The following is a 13,305-nucleotide window of genomic DNA, read 5'->3' on the forward strand; positions in this document are numbered from 1 at the left end:
AATCGCTTTTCTGTCATTATTTACTCTCTCGATCTTACCGATTCGATTCGACTCGACTCGACTCGATCAACCAACTAATCGGCAACGCGGAAAAGAGACAACAATAGATGCGATACATTCGATATCAAAACGCGCACTTCGCGGTACACAAATATTCCACGGACGTAGCTGCAAATCTCGTGCTCTGCACATCGTAATCTAACAAATTGTTGTAAATGTACATATATTTTCATAAAATTATGAAAAAAACATCAATTGATTTATTAGAAGATATATTGATAGAAGTGCCCAAACTGAAAAAAAATTTACTTACTTTTCGAAATGCCAATGTCTTGTCAAGACCTGGATCTCTCAGACTCTTTTCGCACTTTACAGGTAAATATTCGCAAAGTTATTGAACGACGCTGTCAATAACCGTTACTGTTGTCTAAAGCCCTAAGGTTTTTTTTCAAGTTCTTCAGGTGTCGCGCTAAACTAATATCTAGTAGAGATACCGGTTTAAAACTTTTGGGTGGGTCTGGGAGACTTGCGTCTGACATTGAAAGGTTAACCCTCAACGGACGGCGTGTTTTTCGGCACCTTAAATCGCCGGATATGGGTCGTTTTCGTCTTGGGCTTTTTGAAAATATTAAATATTTCTTAAAAAATCTGAAACACACACACAATGTGTATATACTCTTTAAACTGTATTTTAAGACACCATCGTTAAATTTAGTGTCCGTTGAGGGTTAATTTGAGTAGACCTTCTGGGACATATAAAAGTAACCCATTCGTCATGTGTTACGTCTTGACAAACTAATAATGTTAAGCTAATTGACACTTTACATTTATATTTGTTATTTTGACTTTAAGTGTAATGTAAAAATAGAACAACATAATAAAATTATAATTAAAAACTACATGGAAAAATAGTTACAACAACTTGTAATAAATGTACTTAAAAAAAAAAACAAAAAAAAAACAATTACTACATACTTTTTCAAGTACACTTTTTATGAGTTATTATAACTATTTTTCCATGTGAGTTTTAATTATTTTATATATTATTTTATTTTTGCATCACTTAAAGTTGAAAATAACAAATATCAATTTAAAGTGTCAATTACTTGATAATTATTAGTTTGTCAGGTAAGTAATACACGACGAATGAGTTATTTTACAATTTTTCATATGTTTCAAAAGAGTTCACTCAAATTAAAATTGACATTTTAATTCTTACTGTGTATGCTTTAAAAAACAAAGACTAGTTCTATTGTATTGATATAACTTATATTGAATCAAACATTGCATTTGCGTATTTTACATTTGTATAGCTTTACATTTAATGTGTCTGATATATTAATTTTATATGCTGAATGAAACAAATGACACAATCATTGTATTTAAAACAATTTTGCTTCTCACACACTCTATATTATATTTATAATACGTTTATATTCAAAATATTAAAGTAATACAAAATTCAGATATATAGATAAATAAATTTAAATATAAATTACACACACACAGGATAAATAGGGGGATGTATGAAATATTAATTGCGTGTATCATTTCAAAATGATATTAATGACATGATGTTTAAAACATGTTTGTACACAATGAGACGTAAGCCGACATCGATCTCATTAAGCCGCTTTTATCCGAGCCGGATCATATCGTATCTCTATAGATACTTGCGCGTGAAACGTGTGGGTTTTAAATATGAGTTGTTCATTAAAAGTGGATTGAAATGAGTATCATCATCAATGAGCGAGAGCCGCGAGAGATGAGTGACACCGTAAGTTTGATTTGAAAGGCAATTCAAATAATTGTCATCACATTTACGTTACCGGACAACTTGGCGCCGCTACGTATCTGCCAAAATTTTATTACACGGCTATCGACGTAATTGCGATTCACGAGTCGTTGCGTTAAATTTAATTAATTGATCGGCTGTGCGCGGAGCACACACTCGAAGGTGCAGCAGCGTTGAAGCTAGTTGAAATTTCGCTTGACACTTAATTGTAGTGATGCACGGTAATGAGTTTCATCGTAGTCGCACATCGATCAGAATGTTTATCAATGCAAAATTTATAGTTGCGATGAACGGTGAATAAGTTATTTCTTTCGATATCGCGCATCGTAAAACACGCTTCCTCTCTCAGAGAATGCACAATTAAAATTTTAGTTTTTTAGTGCGGTGTATTTTACACACAAAAAACCTAATCTATATATTCGTAGGTTTTGCGTCAGCGGAAATTTTATTTACATATTAAATCAAAATGAATTTAACGAGCTAAACCATTCACTGACGTACGTGAGAATTTAAAGGTGAAGAGACTTCGCATTTGGTAAATAAACTGATCGAAATGTCTCTCCCTCCAAAAAAAAACCAAATCAAATGTGAAGTCTTTTCACCTTTAAATTCTCACGTACATCAGTGAATGTTTTAATTTATTTTTGTTTATTAAGTTATTTACATATTTGCGTCGCAATTTCTTTCAACAATTCGTTACGTTGTATTTAATAATTAAACACGCGCACGAATAAAGTAAAAAACGTTATCCGAGATTTTTCAGTTTATCGACTGTGTAGTAGCTTACGTACGGAAAAACATCGCGTATTTTATCTCGTCGAGATTGAACGTAATTCTGCGTAATGCTAAATGTCAGTTTCGATTGCCGACATATGGCGCGGCTGAGTAGAAAGTTCGTTACAAAATGTTCTTCCCGGTTTATCGCCTCGGGCGCCTATCACAAAGTCAAATATTATTTTCTTTGAGCAGGGTTGATAATTTTGTTAACAAGGTTTTGCGTCATAGCAAATTGTGTCTGTATATGTGTGTGTATGCATGTATGTGCGCACGCGTAGGAGAGGGCTGTGGGTGGGTATGTGCGCGTCAGAAAAAAGGAAAAGTAATGCAATATCTGCAAAAAAACACACGTTGTAGGGTTAGTGGGTTATTAAGTGTTTAATAACATCACAGTTATTGAACACTCAGGGTTTAAAGTGTTCAATAACTGTGATGTCGCGCTTGTGTTTTTATTTGATTTACAACAATATTTTTTACGAACTTCGAACACGCGAGAGATTTCTTTTATTAACCTAAAGTATTTTTGTTTTTAAATATAAATTTTTTTCTGCAGGTTTAATTTCAAGATTTGGAATCTCTGTGTTCGCACGTTCAATAATTTAAATAACAACACAAATAAAGATGCAAATTGCGTTAAAAAAAAAAAAAAAGAACGGCGAAAAAAAAACTATGGGAAGAGTTTAAGTTGCATTTTAAATACGTCTTCAAAGGCGAAACTCCTACGTGCGGTTATCGTTTATAATCGTAGCGAAAGGTCACGAGCCATTTGTTATAATTATAGCAACGACTTTGTTAAACGTTCGACTCGCTTCGACGATCAAGGCTATCGATCGATTCGTGTGTTAACTTTTATACTGGGTTATTTAAAAAAAAAAAAAAGAGTTTAACTTACGATTTACGTTTTTCGATTTTTGAATATACACATAAAAATTATCGAATCGCGAAATATATTAATTTAATATCGACAGCACACGAGAGAAAGAGAGGAAGGTGTAAAAAGCGAGAGTCATTGACTATGAAGCTAAAAAAGAAAATTAATATCAAACTTGTGCGGCGATTTTATTTACAACGCAGCGCATCCCGGACGCGATAAAAAAAAAAAAAAAGCTTTTCTCGAACGCTCCGCTTAACTTTTCACGAGCACATTAAACCGGAAGCTCGCGCTTATTTACGGTATACACGAACCTATTAATATGTCCACACACGCACGCAACAGTCGGCAAAATGCGTTGCAGAAAAATGGCAGCAGTTCGTCATTTCCATTCTAGAAACACCTACCTTGCGCAAATCATATTTATTATTTTTATTATTTTTTGTAGGGTGTTAATTGTTATTGTCGTACTTCATAAATTCAGAGATATTAATTAATTTTAATCTAACCACACAAAACCTCGTCATCACAAAATCACGCGAAATTTTCTCTTTCTGTCTCTCTCAGATGTACTATTTCTCGGAAAAACGCATGAAAAACAGAGAGATCAGCGCGCGTTCAAGAGAGCTAGTAATTCCTTCTCTCCCGTACACTATTTCAGTTTATTGTCAACCCAGTTCGACCGTTTATTTACACGAAAAAACCGTGAGATCGCGTATGTATGCACGGCCACGTAATACGTTCGACAAACACACTCAATATTTCTGTCTTTCTTTTTAAAAAAACGTTTCGAAAACGTTTTTTTCCCTCTTGTTCTAGTTCGATATCAACAATAATAACTGCGTTAGTTATAACGCTGTTTTTCCGTTTCGACGGTTTCGATTACATTACACCTTCGCGCGGAAATATACCCGTCCCTGCGCGACGACCACGTGTCGGAAAACCTCTCGCGTGTGACCCATGGTTTGCTCTCTCTCTCTCTCTCTCTCTTTCTTCTCCTTTCTCTTGCATCATGTTGTTGGCGGCACACACTGTACACGTAAATGTATTACCGACGCGGTAATATACTGTATAACGCGGCGTGTATATACGCGCGATCGTAATCCCACGAGGCGGCAAATAACGGTGCTGGTCGTACGGCAGCGTTCACAACCGGGATGATAGGAAGAGAGAAAGAGAAACTTTATTAAAGCGGTCGAACGAGTCGTGAGCGACATATAGTCGCGAGTTCAGTCATCTCTGCAGTGATGTCGGACTCGAAACAACATCGGAGAAGGATAAACTGTGTTTCTCGTCGGTAAACGCCAACTTTATGCGTCATTACGTGCACGGGGACGCTTCGCCGCGCAATTTGCAGCGGACGCAATTCTCATTAAGCTCGAAACTCTACCCGGAAGTTGCGCTGCGATTTTACCCTTTTTTTTTGTTTTTTGTTTTTTTTTTTGTTTTTTTTTTTTTCGACTCACTTATTCATCGCCAACGAAACCGGATCACGTGAAAGTGAATGAACACCGGAGGTATATTTTTATAGCGTAAAACATATTTTCGATCGACGTCGAGGTCGCTACGCGACGAGAAATGCAATGTTTGTTTTTTTCAATACGAAAAAAAAAAAAGAAAAAAAAAATTATCGAGTTGTAACGTCAACTTTGTGTTTGCAGACCCGCGCCACAGACAACTAGCTTGTTGATTAAATTGCAAATTGAAAACAAGATTAATTGGTTTTGCGCGGGAAATCGGTGTAATTTGAACATCTTAAACTCGCAACTTCCAACATTCGCCTCGCTGTAATTATGAAAGTTTTTACTTTGCGACGTTTTAATTGGCGAAAACGCGATCGTTTGTTGAATTGCAACAGTTCGGACGCGCGCGTTAATTTATTGTGTCGTAAATTGCTGCAATTTCAGGATGACCGCGATTAACGGCGTGTTTGTCTGTGTGTGTGTGTGTGCGTGTGCGCGCGCTCGTTTTTGGTTTCATCCCTTCGGAGAGAGGAATCTCGGTAATTACATTTCAATCTACGGACGATCTCGGTCTTTTGGTTTCTATATACCGAATCTCGAGGTGGTAATCGAAGAAAACCGTCTTTCCTCGCAGCAAAGAGAAAAGGACTTCGGTCTTTATCTTTCCGTTTTATCGTTCTTGTCGAATTACGACCGCGCGGCCGGATGGCTTTTGTTTTTACTACTTTTAATTGATTTTAATATCAAACGCGGCTAATTAAAATGTTGAGGAGGGAAGCGGGGAGAAGTTCGACGACTATGTTGTTGCAGCTTTCGTTAAAAAAAACAAACTGATTTTGAGATCCGGAAATATATAGTTTATAGCGAAATTGAAATCGCACACAGTGCGAGATAATGCGATGACTTGTACAAATATTTGTTCGCATTCTGAACGTTTCGTTCGTTAATCAGTTTAAAATTGAGTTCGCGCAAATAGCCTAAATTTTAACGTGCAAATTGAAAACCTTCGAAATCGCGCGCGTTAAGTCGTAGAGATTTAATTGTATTTTACGCGCGATATACGTATATACATGTGTTTCATTAATCACGTGTTTGTTTAACGATGAAATTGTATTGCAAAATACATTCGTTAAATTCGCTAATAACGATGTCAAAGACGTGCGGGGTGATTTTTCGAAAAGGTAATCGTGAAGGGGTGATGATGGATGCTATTAGGGATTAACGAGCGTTTAGCCTTTGTGGAGAGGCGAATAATTGAGACCCGAAGCCCCGTGTTCTCCCTCCGTTTCACTCTCAATCCGAGAGGGAGAATATTCTCTGATAGGGTAAACCGACAGACGGCGAGCCAGGTCTACCTTTATGGTTTCCGATGCTTTGTGTGGCTCGAAATTCTGTCTGCTTCCGAACACGGTTTCGAACTTTACGCGCGCGCGCGCTCGCGCGGTATGCGTAATACAACAAATTATCTGTCTTTTATGAATCGCGGTGTTGTATCCCGTCGATTTGGTTACAATTAAGTGCGACACTTGTTTCTCTTTCCTTTCCTTTGCGAGTTTCGTTAAAATTCGCTCAATGAAAAAAATTAAATCTTCAATTATTAATTAAAAGTGAACCTTTAGTTCTTTTCAGACAACGTAATAGTAAAACTTTTTATTAAAATCTAACGTAATTTAATGCAGGATTTAATGCAAATTGTTATTAATTTTCGCAAAAAATAAATTCTATTTATTGAAATATATTAAAAACATTGTTGTTGTGTGTTCACGCGATGACACTATGTTCGCAAAGTAAGTTAAATTGACGGTGTATAGTTAAATTGTGACGCAAATCGAGACGAGAGACAACGGACAAGAAATAAGCTGTATCCGTTGTGAACGCCAGCGTGATGGCTAACGAAGTGTGCTGCTGGAAGTTGGCGCACACATAAAACAATCATGTTCAGACAACGCCTTCGCGAGCTACTGGTCAGCGCGTCAGAAACGTATCTGGGGTTTCAAGTTGACAACCAGCGACCAGGTAATTGGAGAACAGAAAACAAAGTGGCGTCTCCATAGCAACACCCCAGCATCCCTTGGTGAGAGATGTTGCCGCCGCCGCCGCCGCCGCCGCCGCCGGCAGTATCGTGCTCGGGGAGCATCGTACCTCCCTCTAACTGCTGCAACCCTTATTTTATATTATATCTGTGCACTTTCTTCCGCGTTGGAAGAATTACGGCGGATGGCGCGAGTCTTCGTTGTTCCGTTAGCGATGATTTATGGGACGATGCAAATTTCATGCCGACGTGCAACGGCGACTCTTGATGTCGCGCGACACAACGACGACGCGCAACAACGTTCTCGACGAATACAAATCGTCCGATGTCGGTCTCTGCGTTGCGGCAACGAGACGCGCGCGTATTTACCGAGTGTACTCATTATGATGACGCAACCGTGGACGCGACGATATTCTTCGGTTCGTATTGAGAACGAACGTGCGTTGAAGCGGTATTAGTTGAAATTGCGCAATTTTGCACAAACAAACTTGTAATGCAGAGGCCTCGGTTGTCACTCGAGCTTGCGAGCACACAGGAACGTTCGATTGCGACACAAAAATCGGAAAAATTTTTTTATTTCTGAAATACTTTGTTTTGTTTTCTTTATTATTATTCTTTTCGCTGTTATTTTAATTAATTTTATTTATTCTTTATATCTCAACGCGTGCCGGTTGTATATACTTTCCTTGTTTCATTCGTTCGTTTTGACTTCGTAACTCAAGAGAAAAACACGCCGGTTATATTTACGTCACAGTCGCTATTTAAATCGCGAAGAGTTGAACTTTTCTATTTCTTTGTTTATCCGACCAGGCCACATTTATGTCGGGCGCCGATTGCGGAATTGTGCGGTACGGTTCAAGACTCGTCGACAATGACGACGCGTGTCTATTGTTGTTGCGCGAGTGCGCCTGTTGCATCGACGCAATAGCGCGTAGGAATGTTCGGTTCTGACACCCCCGGTCGGAATGACGACACATCGCTTTTGCGGTTCGACCGACATTCGAGTCCATTTGTCCGGTCGGCGCGTCGATGCCGCAACTCGATTAGACGAGATACACGTACCTACATTACGTTCGTTCTTCCCCTCGCGCTCGCCTCTCGTTTTAATAGTAATAATTAATTCCTTCCTCTTCTCGCGCGAGCGGCGGCTCGGCCGCCCAACAGCGCGTCCCGTGCGGTTTTACGAATGCAAAAAAAACAAAAAAAAAACAAAAAAAACGGCATTCGTCTATTAGCGTCGAATGAAAGTCTGTAATCAAGTTTCCTTTGTCAACGGGGAAAGGTCAACGATTATGATTCGAATCCGCGTATTTTGCGATCGCGGTCGGCGCTTCGTGCTATTAATTTGCGCTTCGATCCATTAACTACATCGAATGCGCGTGTGATATGTGGTGGTACAACGTAATCTCGATAATCAGACGGACATAATTCGAACTAACGCCCGTGTGCACATTGCACAAATTCGCAATATAATAATTCTCGGTTAATACGTGGGGGTTTATTATAGTAAAATCGTGTGCTCGTATATATATATATATATCTTTGCGCAAATTAACATATCTAATACTATATAATCTACTTGTGTAATAATTTCAACCGAACCGAAGTTTAACGTGTACGACGTGTATTTTGTATATACAAATTGGTCGAGTGTGGCATGACGCGATAACGATATGAACCCGAGCTCGTAGAAAATCCCCGGATGGCATAGAGGTTCGCTCGGCACATGGCTTCCGTTAAACCCCATTTGCGCGATCTCTGTCATCGACCTTTCGATTAAATAACCGCGGCGGTATTCACCGCTCTGCCGACATCCGACGTCTGTCGCGTCTCATTTGCGCGTTACTCGTTTTCAACCAGAAATTGCAAAACGCGCGCGGCATGTATCGGCGTATTCTCCGGTGTGCGCGAACAGCTCATGAATAATTTATTGTTAGTTATCCGCCGGGAGGGGGGGAGGAGGAGGAGGGAATTGACTTAATGTACATACCCGAACGATATCTCTGGCAAACCTGAAAATCAAACCAATATCTGGTCGATAATTGGTTAGGTGGCTAGAAGGTGATATAAGTCTCGCGGTGACAAAAAACTAAGAAAATTACACGATACTTTTTTTTTTTTTTTTTTATACAAACGATACAATCGTCTTTTGTGACAATTTCAAGCGCACCGTTTGTCGCAGTCGCGAGTGTGTTTTACATCTTTTGTAACATCCGAGCGAGAATCCTCGTCTACGACGCTGCACGACCCAAAACAATGGGCGGGTACGGTCTATTGCGTTAATATTGCCATTGTCTGCAGGAGGTAAAGGTGGCGCAACAGCTCTTGACTGTCTTCGATGCGCGTGAATAGGTCTCTCAGGTCTGAGGGGGGAGAAGGAGAGAGAGAGATGGGGAACACAACAGCGGAAGTGCTTTGTGGCATCAATTATTCCACTTTGGCATCGAGACTGATACTACTTTTCTTTATCTCGCGAGATAATGAAAAGCTGGAGAGAGACGAAGCGTCGCACGTGTTTTTCACCTCCCGAGTAAAGCAGTTTGATTCTTTTTCTTTTTCTTTTTTTTTTTTTTTTTTGCGTTACTTGCGTTATTTTATGTAATTTATTTCCGTCGCAATTCTGACATAGCGAGATAAAACCGGACAATGACTCGGCGAAAATGTGAAAGATAGTTGTCTAAAATTACTCTCGACTTGTGCAGGAAATATAATTATTTGTATTACAAGCTCTTGCTTTTTTACATCCGTCATATGTCTGTCAGAAACGTCGCACAATTTTTACTTTACCGAATTATGTTCGCTTGTTCGAAAGGTTTTTTTAACATCTTCATCGCCGATTCGCTATGCGTGTCGAAGAGTCGTTTCTCTTCCGAATGCTTTTTCGAACTTTACCGCACGACTTCCGGACTTGTCGCGTGGGATTAACACTCCAGTGCGACTAATTAAGCGATCGTCATTTACGCGACTTCAAACCCACGTCTCGTCGCGAAAGTCGCTTCCCGTGCGGTTCGAGTCCTCTTCAAGACGTTTATAGAGTCACGAAGAGTGTCCCGGAGGGATGCCGTAATCGGCTCGCTCCCGGCCTCACACTCGCAAAACTGCCCTACCGCACCTTATCGGCCATTATTCCCCACACAGAGGGTTCCTCGGAATTGCCGTTTGATAGCTACGTGCACACGACGCGCTTTTCTTTCGGTCCCGTTTCATCTTTCCAACAGCAGTCTGCACTTCGTGACTCTCTCTCTCGCGAGATATACGGAGGTTTTACATTATGCATTATAGGGTGGATGACGACGCGAGCGGAGCAACGTTGTTTATGACTGTGCGTATGGGAGAATTTCTTTTCCTTAGCGACAGTTTATGATAGGTTTTCTTGGCGAAAGAGAGAAAAAGAAAGAGATAGACTGGATCTAACGGTAGCAAAGGTACTCAATTCTCTCACGTCTCTCTCTATATTAAAAATATTTTATATTTGCAATATTTTATTTACTTTTTTAAAGTGAAAGAGAGAGAGAAAGAGAGAAAGAGAGATAAACTAGATCTAACGGGACAAAAAGTTACTTCAATTCTCTCACGTCTCTGTAATAGAGATATTTTATATTTGCAATATTTTATTTGCTTTCATTAAAGAAGATGTATATTACATATGTATGTTTTTGAGTGTATTGTATAATTTTTTTCTATAAAACTACAAGTTGAGTTCTATAAAAATGTACATTATATTAAAAAATGTACATTATATTAAATGTAAATTATTTATTAAAGATATAAATTATTTATTAGAACTACATAATTACGGAACTATAAAATTTAATTACGTTTCTCGAGAAACGTAATTAACACGATCGTGTTACGTCGATGCATCTTATTTATTTTGCGCATTTGTACAAATTATTGCTGTGAAAGCATTTTCGCGACGATTATGCGTAGTGTATCTCTCAACGCGAGAAAGCAAACTGCGTTACGTAGGTACTACTAAGGACGTTGCAAACAGGAAGGTAGATGGTCGATAACTGCGGGTTGAAAGGTTGTGTTCAGGAAGCGGATTCTTACAGCGAACTTTCATCCAACAGCAGCGAGACTGGTAGAGAGATAAGGGGTGGGAAACAAGCCGAGCGGTTCGCTTCAAAATCACGACTGTAGATTTTCTTCAGTTAATTTCGTTATCTCGAGTTAAATGTACCTTTCGTGCGCACGAAGGTTTTTTCGTTTCGATATAAAAGAAGAGAATTTTTTTCTAAATTTATTGCTCACAGGTCGCATAAAAGTACGTACAATTTTAGAATTTCTAGTAAATGTTAACCTGTTTTTTGTCCCTTAATGTTCACTACGTCATTTGATATTTGCGCAAACAGGTTTGTTTTATTTTTGGTTTGTCATATTTGCTTTTTTTTGTTTTGACAAAGAAAACATGTTTCAATTTATACTACAAATTGTATATAATATTAATTTCGTAAATGTACGCTTTGCTCTGAAAGCAAAATCATTTCATTTTCGGTCCAACGTGATCGAGTAGATATAATGTTTTAAAGCATCACACGATGGAAAATTCGCGAAATTATCTATGGGGGTAAAACGCGTCGGGTATTGATTTTATCGTAACACACGACGAGGGTTGTGTCTCTATCTCGAGCGCACAATAAAATCAGACGGAAGATAGAAAAAATTAAACGAGAAATAAAACACGCTCACCCGAACGAGAGATTCCAATTGTTTTGTGAAGAGATAGAAAACTCTCTTCTGCCGTAATAAAAAAAAAAAAAACATTTGCTAATAATATAAATAAATGCATTATAAATACGAATGTGAATTAAATAAGTTCAGCTTTCGTCATCGTTATAAAACTTGAAATAAATTCTAGTATTTGCGTGTACGTTGATTGCTCATCTCTCGTACGTGTAACATACGAGATGAGCAAAAAGAGGAAACAAAAGATATTATTGTAAATTACATATATCAAGTTTGAGTGTGTAACAAAATAAAATTAATTATACATACATTTGGAAACGTAATTTGCTCGAGATGCGCATTTCAGAAACTGTAAACTAATATGTAAACTAATTTGCAATTTTATACGATAATGCTTCAAACACTACTTTACCTAATTCGCACCTTATCATAATAAGTTGGTACAGTCAGTTTGTGATACGATAAAACAACGTAAACAGTTTCCGTTCACACTGAAAATTCTGTTGAAAATTTTACACGAGGATTGTGTGGAAAGTTGAGAATACTTGATGAAAATTGCATCGGATTATTTAATATATGTTTATAATAAATTATAGTTATCCGTAGATGTGTGTGTAGGAAACATTGAGGACATTAACACTCGAGTTAAATTTATTGAAATGTTTAATTTTTTTATTTATCCTTGATTATCAGCTGCTGGAACATACATGAAGCGTATATGCAATCAGGATATTTCTATCTGAATTTTTATCACGCGCCCGATTCTGTGTTTTTTTTTACCCCGTTTCCATCTTTTCAAACGCCGATAAAGGGGATGGAAAACATTTCATCCCTGGTCGGTAACCGTGGATAACATAGGGAACTGCATACCTTTTGGTTTTAGTGGAAAAGCGGAAAATCTTGAAGAGACATACGTATCCCAAGTTGATACGGCATATTCAACCGTAGATAACGTTTGACTTGCGTATCATATGCGCCTAAAAAAGTACAATTTTTTTTATATTTCTAAATAAGAAATTACGTGTACGAAGGTTTTATATTAATTTCTTTTGTCGGTTCAATATTTATTTTTTCATTTTGTTTTTCAATTTTTTGTTATTCATCAACCGCGTCGGAGACACATCGTCACGCGCCTTAGAACGCCTTAGAAACAAACAGGACGCGGCAACGTCGACAGGTTGCGGCGTTACGCTCAACACGATAATTGCTTAGCATTTTGCTTTTATTAAAAAGTAACATATTTTTCACAAGAGCAAAATGCTGATTGACTATCGTGTTGCTCTCATAACGCAATACTTCTCTGAACATTTACTGACACCGCGATGCTCGATATCATTACGAAAACTTTTTTATCTAGTACGGAGACAATAATCGTCTGAATTATTATTTTTTTTTTTTTTAGAAATATCTTTCATCACACGACGCGATGTAATGTAACAGCTCTTCGACCGATCTTGTTCACAGTTCAGAAACGTCTTTCACGACTATAACAGACGCTGAAACTTCTCTGTAGACTTCTAATCAGAACGCTCGCACGCCATCTGTCATCACGGTTGTAGCGCAACTCGCAAGATTCTCGTATAATCTAGAACCGCTAACATCTGTAGAAAATGTCTCGAAAAAAGTATAAATAAGAGGTGTAAAAAGTGGACACTCTTGAACAAAAAAAAAAAGCAGT

General features: G+C 38.2%; 1 protein-coding gene across 1 annotated transcript in view; it reads left to right on the top strand.

The window, feature by feature from the left end:
- Positions 1-13,305, top strand: part of LOC109855942 (myotubularin-related protein DDB_G0290005-like) — a 48,578-nt gene that overhangs the window by 28,604 nt on the left and 6,669 nt on the right. The gene's annotated exons all lie outside the window — the stretch shown is intronic.

The sequence above is a fragment of the Pseudomyrmex gracilis genome, unplaced genomic scaffold, assembly GCF_002006095.1.
Source record: "Pseudomyrmex gracilis isolate BER0280 unplaced genomic scaffold, ASM200609v1 scaffold_102, whole genome shotgun sequence".
Classification (NCBI taxonomy): Eukaryota; Metazoa; Arthropoda; class Insecta; order Hymenoptera; family Formicidae; genus Pseudomyrmex; species Pseudomyrmex gracilis.